We start from the raw sequence: 26225 nt of genomic DNA, 5'->3' as shown, positions 1-26225 counted from the left end.
GAAGACGCACCTGATACTGCTGGGGTTGTGGAGATGGTGCAGACCCAGGAGGGGTCCGAGGGCCGACCAACCACCAGTGAGGGACGTGGTGTGGTGGTGGGTGAGAACCCACAAGTGCATCAGGTCCTGCTCTCAAGGGGTGTCTCTGGCTGCACCTCCCCCGAGCTGTACTCAGGTGTTGATTCGGATGAGACCTACGTGCCGTCGCAGGTGAGTGTTCCAGGGAGGGATTCTGTTCTGTCTCACCCACCTGCACCAGGGTCAGAACCCTCAATGGGGATGTCAGTGTTGGCAGCTACGCCTTTGGTGGTTACGGATGCAGGGTCACACTCCGCGACATCTGATCCTGTTCCTGGGCCAGCAGATCAGAGGGGGAATGCAGTCCTGCAGCCTCAGGCAGTGCCGGCACAGCAAGGCGCAGTTCGCATTGCCCCAGACAGGTGTGGTGCCCGCCAACGTGGTGGCCGTACGCCACCTGGCAATACCGCATGGGAGCAATCCATTTACGGTATGGCAACCCAACAGGCAGCATCATCCGAGATGATGGCTCAGGCCATGGATAGGGTGGCCACTTCCATTGTCCCCCCTGAAAGGCTGATGGAGCGACTAGAGCAGGCAACCGACTCCATCTGCCAGTCACACAGGGAGGACATGTTGGGGTCCAACAGGGACAGGCGGGCGGCACTGGCGACTCTGCAGGAGGCCATCTCCATTGAGTCCCAGGGACACAGGGAAGCCCTGAGGCAGGAGCTCCTTCACCTCAGGACGACTCTTGTTGAGCTTGAGGCTTCAACACACCAAAGGACAGAACAGCAGCTGGAGCGTCTCACCCGTACGCTCTCAGCTGAGATGCAGGCAACGAGGGCGGAGGTCCGGGCATCCCGTGAGTTGTTGCATGGGGACCTCCGCACACTCATCCTCCAGAACCAGTCCTACCACACCCGCATGCTTGCAGCCATGAAGGAGCAGACTAGGGCCTTGCGTGGGCTGCCTCCCATAGTGCAACCACCTCCGGATGCAGCTGCACAGGGTGATAACAGCGACAGCAGTGATACTACCACAATAGGGTAGCCGTGTGGGCCATGAGCCCATGGAGGTGTTTTTTTTCCCAGGATCCACGCAGGTGGGTTCTGGTGTGCATCCTGTCCTCGGACCTCCTGGTGGCCTCCCCAACCCCCCGGGCCCTTCAATGGCCATTTTTGATTTCTTTTTATTTTTATTTTTATTTTTATTTATTTTATTCCCTATTTTTTTGGGACGATTTGTTGGCTTCCGTGGTTCCTGTGGGCATACGCTGCATTGTGGCTGGGAACATGCAGGCTTGTAATGTATTTGGTTCAGATGCTTGGGTTTGAGCCACACACACCCCTCCTGCTTCCCGTTTCCATGGGCTTGCAAAGGGTGTGCCCAAGTGACAGTGAATTACACAGTGACGTTGGACTCCCATGAGCTGTGTGGGCAGTCTGTAGTCAATACTGTGTATACATTCCTAGTGCATATTGCTGTTGTGTTGTACACTACATGTTGCATTGATGTGTAACTCATCTTCGGTGTCTACCTCCCAATTTGCAGGTCCCTTCCTCATGTCTACACAAGGACCTCTAGTCTGGAGATTTGGTCCATGTTGGCAGCAGTGCACCTACAACTCTACATGGCGCCAACACTGCACAGTTGGTAGTGGTGGGAGTGCAGGCATTTCCAGGTGGTGAGACTACTAATATTTAACATTAGTGATGTCATGTTAATGGTAGTACGTGCTCAAGTTTGTTGTTGGTCCGGCATTACTGTGAGCATTTCAGGTGTTGCAAGTATCTAATAGGGACACTGTACATTGTGACACTAGTGTCATGTTGTGTGGATTACTTTGTTTACCTGCAAATAGCATGACATGGCACGGTGTGTGGTGTGGCGGTGCTGGGGTTGGGTTGGCTGACATGGCACTGTTCTCTTGTTGCATTTTGCAAGTGGGTATTCATTTTAGCTGCTTGAATGTGCAACTTCACAAAACTGCATTGGTGGTGTCTGTGTGGGTAGGGATGCACACATTGTGACACTTCCAGGTGAACAATCTCAGGCTGATATGGTTTTCACAGTTCTTTCTCCAGACATTCAGGCTCAGTGTCAGGTTGAGTCATCATTGATTGTCAGATGGAATGTGGCAGGGCAGTGTGCACGCCACAGGGGTGTGATTTCTATGTGAAGTAATTAGCCACTAGCTGTGTACGGGCTGCCTCCCCCCGTGCCCTTTCCCCTCCCATGCGCAGCGGCTGTGCATATGGTTGGGGATGGGGGGGCACCACCATGTCCACGGCCAGGCCCCGGCGTGTTGCAACGTTGTGCAGGACACATGCTGCCACTATGATCCTGCACACTACTGGGGGAGCGTACAACAGCTGCCCGCCAGAACGGTCAAGGGAGCAAAAGCGTGACTTCAGCACTCCGAATGTGCGCTCCACTATGCCCCGGGTTGTAATGTGGCCTGCGTTATATCTTACCTGGGGTGGCGTGGTGGGGTTCCGAATTGGCGTCATCATGTGGGGGCTGAGAGGGTAGGCACTGTACCCTGTGGAGGTGGTGATTGGTATCATTGGTGGGGTTGTGACCTTGCTCAGTATCTGACATGCATGCATGTGCAGTGGCATTCATACTCACCAAGCAGCCATGTATCGCCATGCCGCCCAGCTTCTAGGTCCCGGCTTATAGTGGACATTCGGTAAATGAAGCTGTCGTGGGTGGACCCGGGATAGTTGGCATATACTGAGGTGATGATTCCCTTGGCATTACATACTACCTGCACGTTGATGGAATGCCAGTGCTTGCGGTTCCTATAGATGTGCTCAGATGCCCTGGGGGGACGTAGAGCCACATGGGTGCAGTCGATGGCACCTAGCACTTTGGGGAATCGTGCCACAGCGTAGAAATCCAGGGCGGCAGCATGCCTTTCTGCAGGGGTTCTGGGCAGGTATATGTGCCTGCGGACTGATGGGCGTGCAGTGATGATGTTCAAGACCTGGTGTGGGCAGCGTGACTGGGTGGCCTGTGATACACCACCCACAATGGCACTTGTCCGCTGAAATGATCCAGTGGCTAAGAAGTGCAGTACATTGAGGACCTTCTCCAGGGGGCTGAGTGCTTGGGAGCACAAGGTGGGTGATGTGAGGTCATCCTCCCACTCACTCACCAGGTCCAGTATGATGTGTGGTGGAAACCTGTACCTCCCATGCACCTGGTCATCAGGCATCCCGAAAAGGCTGGTTCTGGGTGTGAATATTCTGGCCCTGACTATCCTCCTCCTCCTCCTCCTTTGGTAGGCCACGCCCACTGCTGCTAGGAACGGTATGTTCATCCTGGGTCTGAGCTTGTTATTTTTTTAGCGCGCAAATTAATGCGTCGCGCGTGTTGTAGGCGAGCGTGTGACCCGCGCACCCCTGAAATCCAGTACCCAGTCCAATAGCGTGTGGAAATTCCCGCGCACACCGGGATACAGGTGCGCTGACGTACTTGCTTGTGTAAGTGTCCGCGCACACCTGATATACACGTACATAGGACAATCGCGTGTACGCGCACTTTTGTCCAATTACACGCGATGACACCCTGACGTGCTGTCCAATTACACGCAATGAGACTCTGCCGTGCTGTCCAATTACACGCGATGACACTCTGACGTGCAGTCTTTCCACGTGTGCTCTGTCATCATGTGCTGTGTGGGAAACACCCGTGCGGGTCACGTCACAGACGCGCTTACGCGCTGAGGGCCTTTGGTCCAATAGATTCGCGTATGCGTGCTGACGCACTTACGCGCTAAGGGCCTTTCCTCGGTTTTCACGCTGACGTGCAGGATTTTCACGTGCCAAATCACTCCGTACCAAGCTGGCCACGCGTAAGCACACGGAAGACCACGCTCCTGCCCAGAAGGCCGGACTACTGCCCCCCAGAGCCCCGAGCACGCTCCCACCTGCCATCTGCTGCTGCCTGACTGCCTGCTGCCCAAGTGCACTGCCATTTGCTGCCTGCACATCAGCCAGGGGTGCTGTTGCTGTGACCACCCCTGCTGGAACCGAAGACTCCCGACTGGAATTCCATCGCTCCACAGCCCAGCCCCAGGACCCAGTTGCCCACCCACTCCTGCCTCTGGGGTTGTCATGTCGGGGCAAACACCATCTGTGACCACTGACAACCCCCGGCCACAGAGGCAGAGGGGCACCAGCTTCAGTGCCTCCGAAGTTGGTGTCCTGGTGGAGCAAGTCCTGGGGCAGTATGATGCCCTCTTCGGAAGTTCCCGCGGCGACAAGGAAGGACGGACTCGGATCTGGACTGACATCGTGACTGCCATCAACGCGGAGGGGGTGGCAGTCCGGGACTTACAACATGTCAGGAAGCGCTGGGAGGACTTCAGGTCCAGGACCCTGAACAAGGTCCGGCTCCTCTTGAAGGCAGCGGATGCCAAGGGGCGCCGGGGCTACTTGTCGGAAGAACAGATAGGGGTCCTGGTACGCATATCCCCAGCCCTCCACGTCCAAGTCCTAGAGAAGAAGACCCGTCTGGAGTCGAGCGGTGAGTGTACATGCATCCTGATTGTGAGCAGTGCGTGTGGTGATTATTCGGCATAGTGCCGGTTGCACATCTGTTTGTATGGGGTCGAGTATGGGTGGGGGTGTACAGGGCCGTGACACATGCGAGGGCTGTAATGTGTGAGACATGGATGGTGCTTGTGTGTGTGGGCTTGCATGGCAAATGCAGTTGTGCGTGCACACATGTTTGGATGAATGTGTATGTAAGTAGACATGTCCGTGATGTCAGGCATGTATGTTGTTTTCGGCTGCATGTATGAGCACTGTGTACATGTGCATGTGTGTGTATTTGTCAAGGGTGCAACAGTGATGCAACATGGATGCATGTGACAGCGGTATGTGGAAGCCTGATTGGCAGATGTGACATGGATGCCCGTCTGAACAGTGCAACACTTGGCAGAGGTGTAGACATGCATGCAAGTGTGGTGCTGTGTGTACATGTGTGGTGCACTTCCTGTGTTGCATGTGATGTCTGGCTCCTCTTTGGCTGTTGATGCTGTTGTATGTGTAGGGATGGTGGTGGCAGTTGCGATATGGCTGTGGTATGGCTCATGTGTGTGAGTTGCAATGACATGTGTGTTGGGGATTGTGATGACATGTCTGAGGTTTGCCAATGCCACTCATGTGCAACTGTCATGCGTGTATGTGTCCATTGTACAGTGCCCTGATGCCTGTGTTTTGTTTCTCCCTGTCTGCAGCGTCAACTGATGAAGAGGGCGGAGAAGGTGCTGTGGAGCACAGCGCCGGGGATCCCACCGCCAGCCGGAGACGCAAGGCCCGGCTCCCCTCCCGTGTTGTCATCTCGTCGGGGAGTGAGGAGTCCGGTGCCGCATCCCAGGCCGCAGCTGCCGGGAGGAGGTCCAAGAGGCGGAGGTTGCAGTTGGACTCCTCGGCAGCTGAAGGGGCAGCTGGGACCCCACAGGGCCCAACAGGGGAAGATGGCACGGAGTCATCCAGGTTGGTGGGGGGTTTGGTGGAGGAGGGGGCCGTGCAAGCACCAGAGACGGGGTCTGGAGGTGGGGATCCCACTGGTGCTAGTGGTGCAGTGCAGGACCAGGGACAGGAGGCAGCACAGGCGGCCGCGGAGGTGCCTGTGTGCAATCCTGTCCCCGATCCTGTCCCTGCATCATCTTGCACCAGCAGGGATGCCTACGTCCAGACCCATTTTCAGGCAGGGGATGAGCTGACGTCAACTGGCCTTCCTCTGCCTGCGGACGTGGCCATCCAGGTCCGGGTTGAGCCTGTCCTGGCTGGTGTGGCGTTGCGTCAACGGGCCATGCGAGGTGACCTGCAGTCTTTTCATGGAGAGACTGCACGTCATCTCGAATGGCTCGTTGACCACGTCAGCCTGCTGGGACAGGTCACCCAGGCTGGATTTTTCTATCTGATGGGGCTTGCTCCGACCCCCTCCTCAACTGGACCCCCTACGCGCCAGTCGTCCTCTGTGCCATCTTCCCACCCATCAGTCATCTGGGTGCCCTGTGGAGCTGCCTCTGACAGTGCGGCCAGGCTGGTGGAGGAGGCATCCCTGCCACAGTCGGGAGTCGGAGGTCCAGCAGGGGTGGCCACATCAACAACTGCACCCCAGCCGGCGGAGAATGTGCAGGCAGCAGGAGGCAGTGCACGGGCAGAGGCAGAGGAGCAGCAGCAGCAACATGGTGGGAGACATGAAGGCTCGGGGCTTTCGACATCGGAGGGGCAGGCATCGGCCGGAGGGCAGGGGGACCCAGGACAGAGAGTGTCTTCCGTGTGGCAGTGGTTGGGCCATGCCTTAGGTGCGGAGCGGCGGCGGGCGGAAGAGGCGCGGCTCAAAATGGTCAGGGCGGAGAACTCCATGCGGAGGGCCCTGAGGCGGGCCGAGTGCCTCGAGGCAATCCGCAGGGGGTTTGAGGAGGACACGGCGTCGTCCCTGCGGACCCTCGGGGCCATGGAACTGGACCGCCTCTGGGACATCGAACAGGAGTTCGATGATGCCCTGGCCCGGGACACCACGGAGTGAGCCATGGACTTGCCCGCCGCCTTTGTATATAGTTCTTTAGTTTTAGGTTTCCTTTCTTTCTTATTATGATTTGGAGTCGACGGACACTGCTCCACTTTTTGTATATAGTTGATTTTTGGGTAGGTTTCCTTTGTTCAGTTGGGCTCCTGGACCCTTGGTAGTTTTTTACATAGTTCGTTATTGCAGGGAGATTTTTTAACTTTTGACTTTGGGCAAATATTTTTTGGATTCTGATTTTCTGTTTTGTGTTTTTATACGGACATGCAGCTTTTTTTTCTCATTCACATTGTAGTTTGTTTTCTTTCTTTAGCATTCTTTATTTTTTTCAATACAATTTTTGTTTCCATACTTCACTGTGTGGTATCATCTCATTGGTTTCATGCATGTCGTGTTGTGTGTTTTCCCATTCAATTGCAACCATTGTGTGTGACGGACATGGGTTCATTAGCTTAATGAACATTGGGGGTGTAACATGTGATTTCCATTTCCATGTGGGTGAATGGGTTACTTGGTAGGGCTTTTTGGCTGTGGTGGCTGTCCATTACGCACATGATTGGGGATTGTGAGGACCTGGTGGGGGCTGCCCCTGCACTGCTGGGGGGTGGGGGTGGTGGGAGACATGAGTGGGGGCCTGGTGGAGGGTGCCCCTGCACTGCTGGGGGGTGGGGGTGGTGGTAGACATGAGTGGGGGCCTGGTGGAGGCTGCCCCTGCACTGCTGGGGGGTGGGGGTGGTGGGAGACATGGATGGGGGCCTGGTGGAGGGTGCCCCTGGTGGCGGGGGGGTGGGGGTGATAGGGGACATGAGTGGGGGCCTGGTGGAGGGTGACCCTGGATGCTGGGGGGTGGGGGTGGTGGGAGACATGAGTGGGGGCCTGGTGGAGGCTGCCCCTGGATGTTGGGGGGTGGGGGTGGTGGGAGACATGAATGGGGGCCTGGTGGAGGCTGCCCCTGCTCTGCTGGGGGGTGGGGGTGGTGGGAGACATGGATGGGGGCCTGGTGGAGGGTGCCCCTGGTGGCGGGGGGGTGGGGGTGATAGGGGACATGAGTGGGGGCCTGGTGGAGGGTGACCCTGGATGCTGGGGGGTGGGGGTGGTGGGAGACATGAATGGGGGCCTGGTGGAGGCTGCCCCTGGTGGCTGGGGGGTGGGGGTGGTGGGAGACATGGGTGGGGGCCTGGTGGAGGGTGACCGTGGATGCTGGGGGGTGGGGGTGGTGGGAGACATGAGGGGGGGCCTGATGGAGGCTGCCCCTGCACTGCTGGGGGGTGGTGGGAGACATGGATGGGGGCCTGGTGGAGGGTGCCCCTGGTGGCGGGGGGGTGGGGGTGATAGGGGACATGAGTGGGGGCCTGGTGGAGGCTGCCCCTGCACTGCTGGGGGGTGGGGGTGGTGGGAGACATGGATGGGGGCCTGGTGGAGGGTGCCCCTGGTGGCGGGGGGGTGGGGGTGATAGGGGAAATGAGTGGGGGCCTGGTGGAGGCTGCCCCTGGTGGCTGGGGGGTGGGGGTGGTGGGAGACATGGGTGGGGGCCTGTTGGAGGGTGCCCCTGGTGGCTGGGGGGTGGGGGTGGTGGGAGTCATGAGTGGGGGCCTGGTGGAGGCTGCCCCTGGTGGCTGGGGGGTGGTGGGAGACATGAGTGGGGGCCTGGTAGAGGCTGCCCCTGGATGCTGGGGGGTGGGGGTGATGGGAGACATGAGTGGGGGCCTGGTGGAGGCTGCCCCTACACTGCTGGGGGGTGGGGGTGGTGGTAGACATGAGTGGGGGCCTGGTGGAGGCTGCCCCTGGTGGCTGGGGGTGGGGGTGGTGGGAGACATGGGTGGGGGCCTGGTGGAGGGTGCCCCTGCACTGCTGGGGGGTGGGGGTGGTGGGAGACATGGGTGGGGGCCTGGTGGAGGCTGCCCCTGGATGCTGGGGGGTGGGGGTGGTGGGAGACATGAGTGGGGGCCTGGTGGAGGCTGCCCCTGCACTGCTGGGGGGTGGGGGTGGTGGGAGACATGGATGGGGGCCTGGTGGAGGGTGCCCCTGGTGGCGGGGGGGTGGGGGTGATAGGGGACATGAGTGGGGGCCTGGTGGAGGCTGCCCCTGCACTGCTGGGGGGTGGGGGTGGTGGTAGACATGACTGGGGGCCTGGTGGAGGCTGCCCCTGGTGGCTGGGGGGTGGGGGTGGTGGGAGACATGGGTGGGGGCCTGGTGGAGGGTGCCCCTGGATGCTGGGGGGTGGGGGTGGTGGGAGACATGAGTGGGGGCCTGGTGGAGGGTGCCCCTGCACTGCTGGGGGGTGGGGGTGGTGGTAGACATGAGTGGGGGCCTGGTGGAGGCTGCCCCTGCACTGCTGGGGGGGTGGGGGTGGTGAGAGACATGGATGGGGGCCTGGTGGAGGGTGCCCCTGGTGGCGGGGGGTGGGGGTGATAGGGGACATGAGTGGGGGCCTGGTGGAGGGTGACCCTGGATGCTGGGGGGTGGGGGTGGTGGGAGACATGAGTGGGGGCCTGGTGGAGGCTGCCCCTGGATGCTGGGGGGTGGGGGTGGTGGGAGACATAAATGGGGGCCTGGTGTAGGCTGCCCCTGCACTGCTGGGGGGTGGGGGTGGTGGGAGACATGGATGGGGGCCTGGTGGAGGGTGCCCCTGGTGGCGGGGGGTGGGGGTGATAGGGGACATGAGTGGGGGCCTGGTGGAGGGTGACCCTGGATGCTGGGGGGTGGGGGTGGTGGGAGACATGAGTGGGGGCCTGGTGGAGGCTGCCCCTGGATGCTGGGGGGTGGGGGTGGTGGGAGACATGGGTGGGGGCCTGGTGGAGGCTGCCCCTGGATGCTGGGGGGTGGGGGTGGTGGGAGACATGAATGGGGGCCTGGTGGAGGCTGCCCCTGGTGGCTGGGGGGTGGGGGTGGTGGGAGACATGGTTGGGGGCCTGGTGGAGGGTGACCCTGGATGCTGGGGGGTGGGGGTGGTGGGAGACATGAGTGGGGGCCTGGTGGAGGCTGCCCCTGCACTGCTGGGGGGTGGGGGTGGTGGGAGACATGGATGGGGGCCTGGTGGAGGGTGCCCCTGGTGGCGGGGGGTGGGGGTGATAGGGGACATGAGTGGGGGCCTGGTGGAGGCTGCCCCTGCACTGCTGGGGGGTGGGGGTGGTGGGAGACATGGATGGGGCCCTGGTGGAGCGTGCCCCTGGTGGTGGGGGGGTGGGGGTGATAGGGGAAATGAGGGGGGCCCAGTGGAGGCTGCCCCTGGTGGCTGGGGGGTGGGGGTGGTGGGAGACATGGGTGGGGGCCTGTTGGAGGTTGCCCCTGGTGGCTGGGGGGTGGGGGTGGTGGGAGACATGAGTGGGGGCCTGGTGGAGGCTGCCCCTGGTGGCTGGGGGGTGGTGGGAGACATGAGTGGGGGCCTGGTGGAGGGTGCCCCTGGATGCTGGGGGGTGGGGGTGGTGGGAGACATGAGTGGGGGCCTGGTGGAGGCTGCCCCTGCACTGCTGGGGGGTGGGGGTGGTGGGAGACATGGATGGGGGCCTGGTGGAGGGTGCCCCTGATGGCGGGGGGGTGGGGGTGATAGGGGACATGAGTGGGGGCCTGGTGGAGGCTGCCCCTGCACTGCTGGGGGGTGGGGGTGGTGGTAGACATGAGTGGGGGCCTGGTGGAGGCTGCCCCTGGTGGCTGGGGGGTGGGGGTGGTGGGAGACATGTGTGGGGGCCTGGTGGAGGGTGCCCCTGGATGCTGGGGGGTGGGGGTGGTGGTAGACATGAGTGGGGGCCTGGTGGAGGCTGCCCCTGGTGGCTGGGGGGTGGGGGTGGTGGGAGACATGGGTGGGGGCCTGGTGGAGGGTGCCCCTTGGGACTGGGGGGTGGGGGTGGTGGGAGACATGGGTGGGGGCCTGGTGGAGGCTGCCCCTGGTGGCTGGGGGGTGGGGTGGTGGGAGACATGTGTGGGGGCCTGGTGGAGGGTGCCCCTGGATGCTGGGGGGTGGGGGTGGTGGTAGACATGAGTGGGGGCCTGGTGGAGGCTGCCCCTGGTGGCTGGGGGGTGGGGGTGGTGGGAGACATGGGTGGGGGCCTGGTGGAGGGTGCCCCTTGGGACTGGGGGGTGGGGGTGGTGGGAGACATGGGTGGGGGCCTGGTGGAGGCTGCCCCTGCACTGCTGGGGGGTGGGGGTGCAGGGGGACATGAGCAGGTGTGCAGGGTAGTCCCCTGTTTTGTGGGCTGCCTGCAGGGGCCGTCGAGGGTGTACAGGGTACACCTGTGAGGACCCACCCAGCCTAATAGCGTGTGGAACTTCCCGCGCACCCCTGAAATACACGCGCCCAGGCTATTCGCATGTAAAACTTCCCGCGCACCCCTGAAATACACGTACCCTGCTGAAATCGTGTGTAAAACTTCCCGCGCACCCCTGAAATACACGTACCCTGCTGAAATCGCGTGTAAAACTTCCCGCGCACCCCTGAAATACACGTACCCTGCTGAAATCGCGTGTAAAACTTCCCGCGCACCCCTGAAATACACGTACCCTGCTGTAATCGCGTGTAAAACTTCCCGCGCACCCCTGAAATACACGTACCCTGCTGAAATCACGTGTAAAACTTCCCGCGCACCCCTGAAATACACGTACCCTGCTGAAATCGCGTGTAAAACTTCCCGCGCACCCCTGAAATACACGCGCCCAGGCTATTCGCGTGTGGAACTTCCCGCGCACCCCTGAAATACACGCGCCCAGGCTATTCGCGTGTGGAACTTCCCGCGCACCCCTGAAATACACGCGCCCAGGCTATTCGCGTGTGGAACTTCCCGCGCACCCCTGAAATACACGCGCCCAGGCTATTCGCGTGTGGAACTTCCCGCGCACCCCTGAAATACACACGCCCAGGCTATTCGCGTGTGGAACTTCCCGCGCACCCCTGAAATACACGCGCCCAGGCTATTCGCGTGTGGAACTTCCCGCGCACCCCTGAAATACACGCGCCCAGGCTATTCGCGTGTGGAACTTCCCGCGCACCCCTGAAATACACGCGCCCAGGCTATTCGCGTGTGGAACTTCCCGCGCACCCCTGAAATACACGCGCCGAGGCTATTCGCGTGTGGACCTTCCCGCGCACCCCTGAAATACACGCGCCCAGGCTATTCGCGTGTGGAACTTCCCGCGCACCCCTGAAATACACGTACCCTGCTGAAATCGCGTGTAAAACTTCCCGCGCACCCCTGAAATACATGCGCCGAGGCTATTCGCGTGTGGAACTTCCCGCGCACCCCTGAAATACACGCGCCCAGGCTATTCGCGTGTGGAACTTCCCGCGCTCCCCTGAAATACACGTACCCTGCTGAAATCACGTGTGGAACTTCCCGCGCACCCATGAAATACACCTACCCTGATGGAATCGCGTGTGGAACTTCCTGCGCACTCCTGAAATCCACGTACCCGGCCAAATTGCGTGTGAGACTTCCCGCGCACCCCGGTATACACGCACACGTATTTTTTGTCAGCGGGTGTCCGTGTTTGTGGGTACCCCTTTGCACGTCATTTGTCCTGGAGGGCCACAGTATAGGACATTCATCATGGCAGTATATAGGTGCTATTTGTTGGCGCACCTTTTGGCGCACATTTCTTACAGCCGCAGAGACGCTACCGCCTGCTTTCTTGTGGCGGTCGTGTTTGTGCCTGTGCGCTGGTTTGAGCGTGCGCTTTTTTTCCCTATTCTATTCCATGAATATGTGTTGTAGGCGAGCGTGTGGGCGTTCCGCGCACTTGTGCCCTGTACTTCCCCCGTGACGCCCACGTTTTTGCAAGTTGTTCCCCATTCCGAGTGTTACGCCCGTGTTCCGCCTACTTTTGTTGCGTGCGCCGCGCTATGTGCGAATTTCGCTGTGGCATGTGCAATTTTCGCTGTGACCTGGCGCACGCTGTTAGATGGCCTGTGCGCCAACGTGCGCGGCGCACTTTTTTATCGCACATCCGCTGGTTTTCTCGCGCACGGACTTCCATGAATCGATGTGCGCTGCTTTTCGTGCGATTTTCGCACTTGCACTGCGATTTTCGCTATTCCACTGCGATTCGCACGTTTTTGCCCACTTGCGCCGCGCTAATTATTCCATGAATCGGCCTCATGGTGTTTTCTACTTCTATCATAGCTAATTCTGCCTCATTTGTTATTAGTGGTTCTCCCAGTGGTTCTTGGCTTCCTGTTACAGAAGGTTGACTACTGTCAGGAGTATCCTTATCTAGTTGGGCTTGGAGTTCTTCTTCATGTTGCTGTTCATTGTGCAGCATTGTTTTGTACTGTGTAAAGTTTACATCAGTTATAGTGCTTTCATTTGCTTTGAAAGCATCCTCATATGAGTCATAGTTATCTAGTAATTGTTCTTCTTTTCTCCATGGTTTGAAGAGTTGTAGCAGGGACATGTAATATACTTCTTTATGTTGAGGAGTCTTCAATGACAATTTGATATGATTAATTAAATTTGGTTTAGTGAGTTTAACTAAGCTGCCTTCACAGTCTGTCACTCTATATTTACCTTTTTTTTCATCAGGTTTCATATAATTTTTGTATGTGTAGTTTTGGGCTATTTGGTATAGACACATGTTTTCCAAAGTATTACTTCTGTCTGGGTAGTATGTGTCCAATAAATTGTTTTTTAAAATGTCTTGGCTGTTGGGATCATGTTTGGCTATTGTTTCTATATCTTCATATGATTTTAGAACTCTTTTTCTAGATTTAGCTGGACCAAGACTTAGCCATACTATATTTTCAGATTTACCATACAATGAAGTACCAGTTAAACAATCAGCTGCTTCATAAGATCCACATTCTCTATGGGTGAGCATTTTTATGCCCAAGCTGTATAATTTCTGAGATACTGTTTTATCTGATGACAGGTCATTCCAGAGGTCTTGGAGCTCTGTCTTTTCTGCTTTAGTTAAGTATGCTGTGACATATCATGCAACTGCAGTAGAATTGTCTGCAATGTACTGCACATCTATGTTTGCATTCCATAAGTGGACAATGATTGAATTATAATCATTGATATATTTTTCTTCTTCTTTTCTTTTTATGTAATATGTATTTTTAGGTGACTTACCTTTAACACTATAGGCCTCATTCCGAGTATGGCGGTAAGGGATAGCGGCCACCGGTAACGAGACCGGTGGCGGTAATCCCTTACCGCCATACTCCGAGTTCCCTCTGCGCCCTCGCCCTTAACGCCTGCTTTGAGCAGGTGTTAAAGTTGAGGGCACAAAGGGGCCTCCAAGCCAATAACGGTGACCGTAATGAACGGTCACCGTTATTTGCATCTTCCCCATTCCCATTGAGCCCTATGGGGGCTCATTCGGGAATGGGGAAGAGCCTTGGTGAATGGGGAATTACCGACCCGCCAACCTTGGAATGGGGCGGTGATTCCGCCATCCACCAAGGCGCTGCCGGTCCGGGTACGGCGTCAACCAAGGCGTTAATAGCGCCATTGGTTAGCGCCGTACTCGGAATGAGGCCCTATGTCTAACTGAAGACATGAGGTTGTTTACTTGACCTGTATTTGTAACTGGTCCAGGGAAACCAAATTGGCATTTGGTGTAGTATTTGCCTTTGTTTTTGTATTTGCGACAACAATATTTTCCACATTTGTGTCTTTGAAATTGTAAAATTTGTGCACGAAGATCACTATTTGTGGCTGCTGATGGAATTTCACAAGTGACATATTTTTCAATAAACTGTAAAACAGTGGCATCACTGTCTTGACCAAATTTAGGAGCATCTTTAATCCATAAAAGCATGTGGATATGTGGTGCTCCTCTGGCTTGGTATTCTTTTCTCCAAAAGAAGTGTTGCACTTCTCCAAGGGGAGGAACAGTTTTATTACATATAAAATTTAGCATAGCAATGAAGCGATGGTGAAAATATCTTGAAACATTAACAGGATCCAAAGAACAAAGTTCTCCAGGTGTTAGAATATCTATGTTTGTTTTGTTTTTATTTGATATGCGTAGGAAATCATGTAAACCTTCCCATGCATATTCTGCACAACTTAATGTAACAAACCAAGTGGGTGGGCCAAGGTTTCTGATCATACAACGTACATCTCCATGACGTTGAAACCAGTACTCTTTAGTACCACGTATATTTGCTAATAGATTTGTAATATTTGATTGTAAAACCTCATCCTTTTGTTGCACTTTCTCTAATAATTGTGTAGCTGTCATATCTTGAAAGTGTGATGCTGATTTTAATATGTGTGCAACTCCGTAACATAAAGTTGCTAGTTCACTTTCAAAGAGTAGGTGGAATATGTATTCCACATTTTGTCTAAATCTGGGATCTTCAGAATACATCCGTAATGAGCGGTATTCTGAAGCTGATATTTGAATAGGTCTATCATCATACCTTCCTCCTTTGCCAGTAGGAAAGAGTAGAGGAAAAGTACGTGCTTCTATACTTTTTTCCCATATACTGATTGGCGATCCTTTTGTTTGACGCATTTGGTAAGTTTCTAGTACATCTTGTACGGTGTCATTACAGTGCAAAGGATGAATTGTATAATGGTATAAAGTATTTGATATTGTAGCAGGATCTAGTTTCTCAAATTGACCAGCTTCTTGTGTTTCTTGAATTATTTCAGTTGTATCTTTCAAGTTTTCTTCAATATTAATTTCTTTGTAATATTCATTATTTTCTTTAAGATATTGGAAGGCTTGTCTAACTTTATATAAATCTACCAGCTGTTGCCATATTTTTTGTCTTTTGTAGGTACTCCATTTACTAATATAATTAAAGATTGCTGCATTGGACGTTGCACTCCTAGAGTATGCACATTTTCTTTTAGATGTAATGGTAAATAAACTACTTTTCCACGAATGCCTTTTACCAATTCAGAGGGAGGTAATTTTTCTGTTTTTGGTTGAAGGCATATTATTGCTTGAAATCGGTGTACTGTTTGAATTATGATGCTCTCATATAAATTAAGTTGTTGTAGAGGTTTTGGTACTGGGTATAATTCCAAATTATTTGTGATAGAACGTGAAGGAGTTTGGTTGTTGTCAAGTTTTGTAGTGAAATAACTGCAAAGTATTAAGGGCTCAGTTATTTCATATTTGTTTTCTGCTAGAAGGTAGAGAGCTAATTCAAACCATTTAGAATCTTCATTGTCTTCTATTTTGTATGATAGGTCCACAGTTTTTGTGTTACTTTTATAAAAAATTCTACGGCAACATACACATAAATGGTTTGGTACTTCAGCTGATGTACTTTTAAATTTTAGTATTTCTTTTTTGTATGTCTTTAGCAAAAGGTTGCCATGTGTAGAATTGTTGCTTAATTGGTTTAAAGCAATTTCATTCTGTAAATGGCTTTCACTTCCAAAATATTTTTTCTGGATATAGTGAATTTCTTCAAGTAGGTATTTTGCTGTACCATGTAGAAGGATGTTACTTAACTTTGCTAGTGCTAAAGCAGGACTTTTAGCATAGTACAGTTTATAGACTAGATTTCTTATAGTTGAATGATGTGTTGATATCCTTTTGATATCATGGAAAGTGGTTTTACAAGTAGGTCCTGTAATGCAGGCCAGTGAATGTCCTTGTAGTCCTGTGTACTTGCGCACTGGACAGGTATCTATATTTTGCAGTAATTTAATTTTGATTTTGTCTTTGCTTTTTACATATTTATTGAGGAATTGGTGTAAAGATTTGAAACATTGTTTGGGAATGTTACACGTTGACGTGCATGGCCATTTGTACACTAGACGTTCTGATTCAGTTGAATGGAGGGGTAATTCTAAGTTTTCAGGGCATATTTTTGTAAGGAGTACTTCTTGTTCCATTATGGTATTATTCACTTTTTCATAACCTCAACCACTGCTATTTATGGCAATTGTATTTGTTTGCTTTTGTTTGTACGCTTCTTCATTAAAATATGGTTCTGTGCTCGTAGTGTGATTCCATTCACCTCCGCAGATACTTAAGAAGTTCTTTCTGTTGACATTTCGCTTATTGAAAAGTCTTTTTTGTAATTTAGTTATTAGTTTTGTTAGTGGTTTCATTTTGTTTAACAGTAAAATAAATAAATTTCTTTTGAGAAGAATTGCACTGTCCATCAATGCTTCTAAGATTAATTTCCTACGATAGGTTTTAAGCTGTGAACCTGATTTCTCTCCTGTTTTTATAAGATTTTGAAGGACTTTGTGACGGTATATTTTGGCTAAAATACTTTTCTTGGTATGCTTACTTTGCACTATATTAAAATTTGAAGAAGTAGTTTTATCTGTACTGATAGCTGATTTTCTGTTAATTGTTTTTTGGTTTGTTTTACATTTTGATAGAGGAAGCAAAGTTGTTGTACTTGAAACTTCTTGTGTTTCATTAAATGATTGTATTAGCTGTTTTGTTTCAACTTTTTTTACAAATTCTGCTAGAGATGGATGCTTATGTTGGACACCTTTATTTTCATTTGCTCTAATTTTGCGTTGCTTTCTACGGAGTTGTCTTTTGGTAGGCATTCTTTAGGGTCTGTTGAAAAAAATAAAGAAGATATGGGTTGGGGTGTTCTGGAATGTATGTGTGCTGTGTGCATGAGTGTTTGAGTAAGATGATAAAGATGTATGTAATGGTGTGTGATTGTGCATTGGGAACTAAAACTAGTAGGGATAGGTATTCTTGAATTTATGTGTTACTAAACTGGGGTTCAGATGACAAAAAAAAGTAAGCTAGTGGTGTGGAAAGGTACAAATAGTAAATCTAATGTATACAATTAAAACAGCTGTTTGTTCTATAATATGAAAATTGTAGTGGTTCAGTTGGCTAATTTGTGTGTCCAAAAATAGAAATTTGTGGGCCATTCTGGCTGTAGATCGCTGTTTAAGACATGGACATTTTTGGACAAAATGGTACAAAATCTCTATTTTAAGAAACCAAAATAGCTCGTATTAATGTTATAGTATATTTGATTAATAATATAAATATTATGGTGATATTGTACTTACTTTTTTTAAAAATTAACAGGTAACTTCTTAGTTTTTCTTTCTTCTTCGAATTCGGCTGCTTCTTTTCAGGAAACTGGTCTTCACTGTAATTGTAAAAGCTTCAAATTAGTAACTTTGTTTTTAAATCAATGACATTTGTGATGTCATATTTGATGTCCTGGGTGTTAGTCTTAGCAGTGCACGGTGGTGGCGCGAGTTATGGTTGCTTAGCTTACCATAACTGGTGAATTTCAAGGGTTTTTCGGTTTTACTTGGAACCATAACGTCCCTTTAACAAAGTTTTTTTCACTGAATATATATATATATATATATATATATATATATATATATATATATATATATATATATATAAATATATTACATGGTCTGCGGTAGTGACGCTGTAGTTATGGTTAGGTTGCTCAACCCATAGAAAGAGCACTTTTTGGCCAGCTTATAACTTCAACCCCCGCTTCCCAAAACAAATCCTCACAAGACTTTACAAACAATGTATACGGCGCCGTCAGATTGATTCTGCAAAGTTTGGCGAGGTTTCGTTAAGGGGGGGCAAAGTTACAGGGGGGTCCCACGTTGTGTGGTTTTTCCCATAGACGCAATGGAAAAAAATAATTTACTCATGCCTACAGCACAAACCGTTGGACAGATTTTCATCAAATTTGTGGCAGGAGCGGCAGCTTAGTGATATCTGGGTTTGTTCTGTGGACTCATTTAACTGTTCGGACGGCGAATGGGCCCCTGATTAGCTCAGAGGGTGGTGTGAGGTCCACAGACATCGAGCATGCCAGCTGATTGCATGGCGAAAAGGGTGAGGTGTTCCAGATTTTCGAAAATGCCTGCCATGTTGGATTTTTGGACAGGGTCTGATGTCTGTGAACACTGCAGTAAAAACATATTAAAAAACAAAACATTGCACTTTTGACCACCCTGCCTTGGTCTCTCAGAACTTAGCTTTGTCTCATATACCATAGTTCTGAATGGCACAGTTGTAGCACAGGCTGAACACAATCCACACTGTGGTCCAACGTACAATGGTCACTTCCACATCCTCTGCCTGATATGATATAATATGGCATTTATAACGCACCTATGTGTCTGCCTTCTCCTCTTGCCTTGCAACCACAACTCTTCTAGCTCGACACCATCGCATCCCACAGTCACCACCAATATACATTTCCAATGCACCCATTCTAGTGTACGCACAGAATATTGCAAGCCATATCCTTTTCACAGAAGTCTCAACGCAGAGACAATACCTACATTGAAAAGTTTGTGGATTCTAGAGCATCACAACAAAAAGTCTTCTATGATGGAACCTAGAGACCACCGACGCACTGCTCAAAAAGTAAGACCAGATGCAACAGAGATGGAGTCACAACCAAATCTGTCTGGAAATAAATGCATAAGAGTAAACTGTTGGTGTGCATTGAGGAATAAGTGGACAAAAGTGAAACGTGGAAGAGTCGAACTGTGTCCAAATGGAGGATCCCGAGCAATGGGGCGATTTGCCAGCTTTGACTTCAAATGATGGTAAATTGGCCACACTCGTTCTCCCACTGTGTGTAAAAAGCTTTATCTTATTTTCTTTTAAGTTAAATAATTACATTTATTTCCAAAGCAGCAAAATGGACCTTCAAACACTTCAAAGCTTTTTGAGACCCTGTAAGAATACATACATTATTCCAAATACACTGGCAGTCACCGTGGACCATGTGTTGTACATTGTACATATAGCAACAGTGTGATGATCTGAAGGCCTTAACCAGGGCTTTTTGAGTTCACCATTCCTTCTGTGATGCCCACCATTAACATATACTGTATGCACAATTAGTACCCAGCGAGGGCACAATCAGAATGAAACAAGCATTCTGATTGGCCCTCGCTGGGGCTTTACCCGGCTGAGAATTCCTCGATTCTAGGTCGGGATCCCAGCTGCCTTTTCCACGGCGGGGGGTGTAGCAGCCTCTCAGCCAATGAGGAGGCTCGAAGTGGGCCATCCACGGTCCAAGCCTCCCCACGGCTTAGAAGCTGCCTTTGCCCCGCGCCGGGGACTCAGGCTTTTTTTTTGTATTCCCTTCCCTCCCACCTCACTGCCCTCCCCACCCCACTTACCTTCAGCCTGCTTTTTCCCCAGTGGGGGACGATGGCAGCCTCCAGCCGTGTGGAGACTCAGAGTGGGGCCATCCCCGCTCCGAGTCTCCACATGGCTGGAGGCTTCCATCGTCCCACCGCTGTGGACTCAGGTATGTTTTTTCTTTTTTTTCCCTTCCTTCCGCCCTCTCAACCCCACTTACCGTGTTTTTTTTCGGGAGCAGACACGCTGGGAATGCTTCTGTTCCCAGTGCATCCGCTCCCAATGGCTGCCATGGAAAGCCCATTTTTTTGGTCATGTTTTGTTCTTTTTTCTGCCCCGAAACGCTGCAGCATTTTGAGACAGAAAAAATGCTTTTAGTGCCCCGGTCACGCAGATCTTGCAGGCCGGGGTACTAATGGCTATATGCCCCTCACGGCAGGGGCATTACTGACTCTGGTAATTCCCCGGGGCCTTCGTTAAGGCTCTTGCTTCGCTCAGGCCTATAACTATGGGTCCCAGGACATTACCTGAGCCTGTAATGCCCCCGCCGCTCGGGGCATATTGCTTAAATATAGCATCTGCATTTTGTCTGTTGTTTCCTAGGCAGTATAGCTCAGTTGAGACAAGTGGTTCTTTCCCTGGGGCCTCTTTTTATTTTGTAGGGAAGAAAACCTCAACAGGAATCGGTTACAGATACCGTAAAATACCTTCTTGCAACACACCTACTCTGCAGAAGGAGACCGTGGCTTTTCCAGATCACAGAGCTTCCTATAGCATGCATCTTTAATGATGTATACCTTGACTCAGCATTACTGCATCCAATGAGATTCTAGGCAAGGCGTGGAGGGCCTAGTAGTCTACTAGATTGATGCGGGCACGGTGACACAATGTTTGTTTACCGTGACCTTGGATATGCCATTGTTAAAAGCACATTTGAGCTTTGTTTTCTAAAGAAAATAAACGCCATTTAAGTATCACAGTTTGCTTTGTAAAGAACAAAGTTTGTTTTACCTTTTCATTATTTAGAGACGACAAAGGCATACATTTATCAATGCAGTTTAAAGAAAAACAGGACGTGAGTAACATTTTCTGCACTTTGAGCCGTGTGCTCTTTGTCCAAAAGACATGGTTGGACTGAGACATATATTAGGCACCAAACAAAAACATTCCCAAAGTCATTAAAAAGAAGGGTCTACATTACAGTCACAAAAAAGTGTTCTTCAGACATAGAAAAGTGACCCATAGTAGTACATCGCAACACTCTTCGGTTAGAACCTAGATGGACATTTTCGGTTCCATGTCTGGCAATAAATGAATTGTAACATAACGCAGTGTGCGCCCCTTACATCAGTCACAAACAGAGCTTAAATACAATGGCCATCGTTACAAGTCAGGCGTTAAGGGTTTAACAGCGCCGTCGGCGCCATTAACCCTTAACGCCTAATTCACACTTTAACGCCTGCTTTTTGCAGGCGTTAAAGTCCAAGGCGCTAAGCGACCTTGGTGCTAATTACGGCACCATAATTTACGGTGCCGTAATTAGCGCCTTCCCCATCCCCATGGAAGGGCAAATGGTGAATGGGGAATTACCGCCCCACTCACCTTGGAATGGGGCAGTAATTCCGCCATCCACCATGGCGGAATCCGGCATGGACCATGGTGCTAAAAGCCCCATGGTCCACCGCCTGACTTGTAATGAGGGCCAATGTCATGGGTTCTCTCTTAGAGTTTTTAGGAAATGTTCTGGGAAATGGTATATTTTAAAGCACAGTAGGCTTACGTGTCAAACATGGATAATATTTAAAGCTATTTATAGAGGAAGGTTTAGGAGATTTAGCACAATTAATCTATATGGGGCATTTAGAAGCATATTTCATCCAAAGCATCGATGCTGATTGGATTTCATTCCAAAGGTGGCATGATTTTGATAGCCATATGTCTACAATGTGAGCCCTGTAATCAGAGCTGGAACCGATCAGTAAATCTGACAGAATTCACAATGGCCAATGACTGCCAGACTCCCAGCAGTCCAAAAACCACTATCCAGCCTCCTCGGTGATGAAGATGTTTCCATGCCAAAATACATAGCTCACAAACTTCAGCTTTTTGTTATACTCTTAACAGCCAAATGCTGGCATATAATTGCCCCACCTCATTACTCTGCACAAGATAAAAGATTCAATAACAGTACATTATGCACTCCATACAGTTGGTGCATGAAAAAGCCTCAGTGAGCTGAAAACCGTATCACATACTAGCCCCAAAGACAAAACAGAATATCACACACATGGAAAGCTAATCAGCAGAGGGGTTGTCTTTCACAATGCACCAGTTAACAAGCATAATGAATTACTAATTTCCACAAAGCCACTAAACTGCAAATATATCCCAATGCTGCCAAAATACCAACATGGTGTACAGTCTCAGAAAAGCTTCAGTAATGTTCATATTCCAATCTGTGTAGTAGTAAAGCATTTATGTTAAATGATGCCTGCTAAGTACCTGCTAAGTGCCTCTTTGCCGGATCCTCTGTGTTTGCTGCTTTTCTGGTCCCGAGGATTCAAGTTGTGATGTTTCACGCTGAATGAGCGTAAAAATCCTTGAAAATACAAGGCGTAAGGTAGTAACGGCGCCGTTACTACTGGACCGGCAAACTACGAGTTGTGCTTGTGGGTGCCTTAGCACCCGCCAGGTCTGACCTGGCGGACGGACAGGCACCTATGAGCACGAATGGCGCCAGTGCATCCAGCTTCCCCATTCCCATTTGAGACTTATTGGGGCTCAAATGGGAATGGGGAAGAATATTTTCCAGCGCCCAGGAATGGCCAATTACCTGGCAAGGCCGTAATGTCCCGGTAATTGCCCATTCCTGGGTGCCAGAAAAATGCAAAAGTTTGGCGGCAGCCTGCCGGTTTTACCTTCAAGGCTACCGCCAAACTTGTAATGAGGCCCATTTAAAAAATAAACAAAACTGACCCTCCAGTGGCTGAAAAAATATCCTACAGCTTCTCAAAAGGTTCCACACTAGCCTTTTAGCACTATGGGACATTACCCCTATGCCAACTGCCCAGTCTGTGGGACCGATTATGTGGTGCATGCAAACATTCCATGAAGGATGAACACTTAGCTTAAAAGCATCATATTCTGTCAAAGTAAACATGTGATGGCCTGGCATCAAAGCCTCAACATTTGCATGTGTCTGATTTAGGGCGTAACAGCAGCACTAGCAACCATCAGGAATGCAGGGCAGGCACTCTGCAGGGAATCTGATTCCAAAAGCTCTAGTTTTGCACATCAAAAAACAAAAAGTTAAAATATGACACCTTTGAGGTACCGTTAAACTGTACAGCACACTTTTTCCTTTTATGAAAATAGCGTTTTCTAGACTGCAGCAGTACTGTTCTAGTTTACTGAAAGCTTAAGAAAACATTTTTTAAATCAGAAAACTGTCAGTCATTTAAGAAATACTTGCACTGCCACTGGCGCACCTGTTTCTATTAAAAGGATAGATTTTAGCAGCTTTTGCTGCTGGAAAGCACAACATCTCCTCGCCAATACTTCCACCCACCTCAGAATGGTGGCGCTGGAAACTGGAGGCGAGAATGTCTACATTTTTCACTACTTTTATCACAAGCGGTTCATGGGTCTGTCAGAAGGTCTCTAAAGATGGTACATTTTGCATGAAATGTTCTGCATTACAACCCTTGAAGTAGAACCTCACTAGGCATGGGTCGCATTGAACTGTCAGGTATCACCTGGGACAGTGCAAATGACCAGTTTTGTTTGGGCCTGCACTTTAAAGCAATTAATGCATGTAGCGGAGTGTAAGGTCTGTAAGATCCATTATAACTAGTGGTAGAGGAATACATTTGTGTGAGGGCAGAAGTGCGCCTTGGCAATGGTTCCTTCCAGCTTGTGGACCTTTATGGGTGTGAGGGTAATGAGATGGGTAGAAGAAAGGTCAGTAGACCAGTGAACACAACTTGTCTCACACTTTTGAGAAGTCCATGTGTGCCCCAGTGGTTTCCAGTGTCGGGGGGGAATTCTGCCGGGGTCGGCCGGGCCGTCCGCAGACCTCCGGGCAGGGAGGCCCCAACTCCTCCCGTGTATATCTCGGATCGAGACAGAGTATGAGGCACACACAAGGAGCAAGGCAACTTCTGTCGTTTATTATGCAAACGGCAGGGATGGGTCAAGGAGCGCACGCGTTCGTCCTGACACACACACAATAGTGGGGCTCGCAGGCCCTTTTTACTACATTATGACGCGCTACTTGCGTCATTCCAAAAAGTTACCAAAAGAACCTATCGCCACTCTTGATTGGTTGCTCGAGTGGTGGGGTTAGTATAGTACGCCTATAGAGAATGATATTAGTGGTTAAGGTGTAGTCAGGTGGTATATCTGGGTTGTCCCTACAATTAGATACATAAGAATTGTTACATGAAGACCCCTGAGGATTGGCTAACGTTACTGACGTCTGAGATAAGAACCTCATGTTCTGATTGGTGCATCCGTGAGCTCCCCAGCCTGGGACCACCGTTGTTCCCAGCACACGGTGCACCTGTGGTTGCAACAGTGTTTCAGTATGGGTACGTGCAGGCAATGTGAGGATTTATTCATAGGTGGGAGACTGACCGTTCCCACTGTAGCAGGTGTCCATTGAGCCTTTCAAGTGTGTCGGCCTGCGTCTCGTAGCGAGGTACCCAGACGCCTTTTCTCTCCTGGGTTTTGGCATCTCGTCAGGTTCGGCTTGGTCACGTGGGGAGGGACCGTGTTTGAGGCATAATTCTGCACAATTAATATTGTTTTTCCACTGTATGTCTGGTTTAATTTGCAGATATGATTTTAACATTGGTACGTGGAGTGCGAGGTTGCAACATCGTGCCTTTGAAGATTTGTTTCTTGACTGTGGGTTTGCAACAGTACGACCTTGGCTGGTTGCTCCACTGGGTTCTTTCTGCAGGCTCAGCAACCTGATTTTTGCTTTGTTAATGTCCACGGGAACTCTTGCTTGGGGCCTACTTGGGCCTGGTGCACGAGTAATCCATTTAGTGCATGGATGCTTTAGGTTATAGTGGCATACAGTTTCATGGCCAGTATCGTGTTTCCATTATATCTCTCATGATGGTAACGGGTTTCAAGAGAAGCGTGAGCAAGCGTTATAAATGAGCTCATGGTGCGTCTTGCGTTTCTGCATTCTGAAAGCCTATGTAAAAATAATAAAGATGCACGTCCGTGAATAAGCCTGTCGCCTACGTCAGAGCACTGAGTATGTTCTTCGTGTAGATTGGTGTGGAAATGTTCAGCGTGTATAATAGTTCAGCGGTGCTTCCCGTTATCTAGGTCGTCATGGCATCTCTAACGATGTGTAGATTTCAGTCTAGTTGGTCCGTGCCGCAGGTGTCGGCATGGCCAGTGCGGGCTGTTGGGCAGGCAGATGGACACATCCGTATGTTTCTGTACCAGGGTATTTGGTCATCTGGTAAATGGGCAAACTCTTCTCGTGGCGGGTGTCTGGGCCGCGACCCTCTAGGCCAAGCGCGAGAGGTGAAGGACGGGAGTCTGGTTTTCCATTCTCCCACTTCAGTCCCCCCTCTGGTCGACTTGTCGACCACAAACATATCCTTCTCGTTATCTCCTCTTACTCTCCATATCTTGGTTATCCCTCCGAGATGTCCATAATGGTTTACGTGATCTTCAAATGACCAATACATGTATTCGCATGTTCCTCCAGGAGTACAGTACACCCATCTTCCTATGTAGCTCCTAGGGTTCCTTGGGTTCTCGATCTTCACTGATGGTGGGTCTAGATGATTGGCGATGATTTGGGTGCGCAACTTCTCCCTTTCGTGTATTATCACACCTGTGTGCTGGCCGTCATCTGCTGGCATCAAGGGGTGCATTCCCACCATTTCCAGCAACTCATCAGTTGAGCGCGCCTTCCGGGCTTTCCAAAATCTAATTATTATCAGTGCAGCTCCAGCCAAAATAGCACATCCCACTATTATTTTCAGTCCATCTGACAGCCAAGATGGCATCCATGACCATAATAGTGAAAACCAGCTTTTATCCTTGTTTACGCCGTTACTCTCGTCCATCATTTTGGAGTGCATCTGGGCCAATTGTGAAACTGCTTCTGTTAGTGTACCATTGTCGGCATCGTTGGCAGGTATGAACGTGCAGCATGATTGTCCTATCTTTGCACAAACTCCTCCTTCCATTGCTGTGAGAAGGTCCAATACATATCTGTTCTGTAGTGCTACCATCCTTACAGCTCGCAGCTCCTCTTTAATTGCGTTAAACCCATTTACTGTCGAATTTATGGTCATCATTAGTTCCCATCTGGTTATTTGCAGCCATTTTGCGTTTGCGTATGCCTGCAGTCCCGGATGTATTATTGAGGAGAAGAACATTGCTGCTCTGCTGAATAGTCTGTGTTCTGGCGGTATTGAGGTTAGTTCCGTTTCCGACCTTCCCCACAGATAATTTCCTGTTAATGGCTCTCCTTGTCTTTTTCTCCTGTTTAGGACACTATCATTGCTGTTGGTCCTGTTTTCGTGCTCCTTCTGGAGTGGTGCAGATCTCTTTCTTCTCCTGTCTCCTTCATCCATTTTCGGAAATTTCGCCACATCGAC

The sequence above is a fragment of the Ambystoma mexicanum genome, chromosome 11 (assembly GCF_040938575.1).
Source record: "Ambystoma mexicanum isolate Mex_15411 chromosome 11, UKY_AmexF1_1, whole genome shotgun sequence".
Classification (NCBI taxonomy): domain Eukaryota; kingdom Metazoa; phylum Chordata; class Amphibia; order Caudata; family Ambystomatidae; genus Ambystoma; species Ambystoma mexicanum.
The sequence above is the reverse complement of the archived record's forward strand: the minus strand, read 5'-3'. Positions refer to the sequence as shown.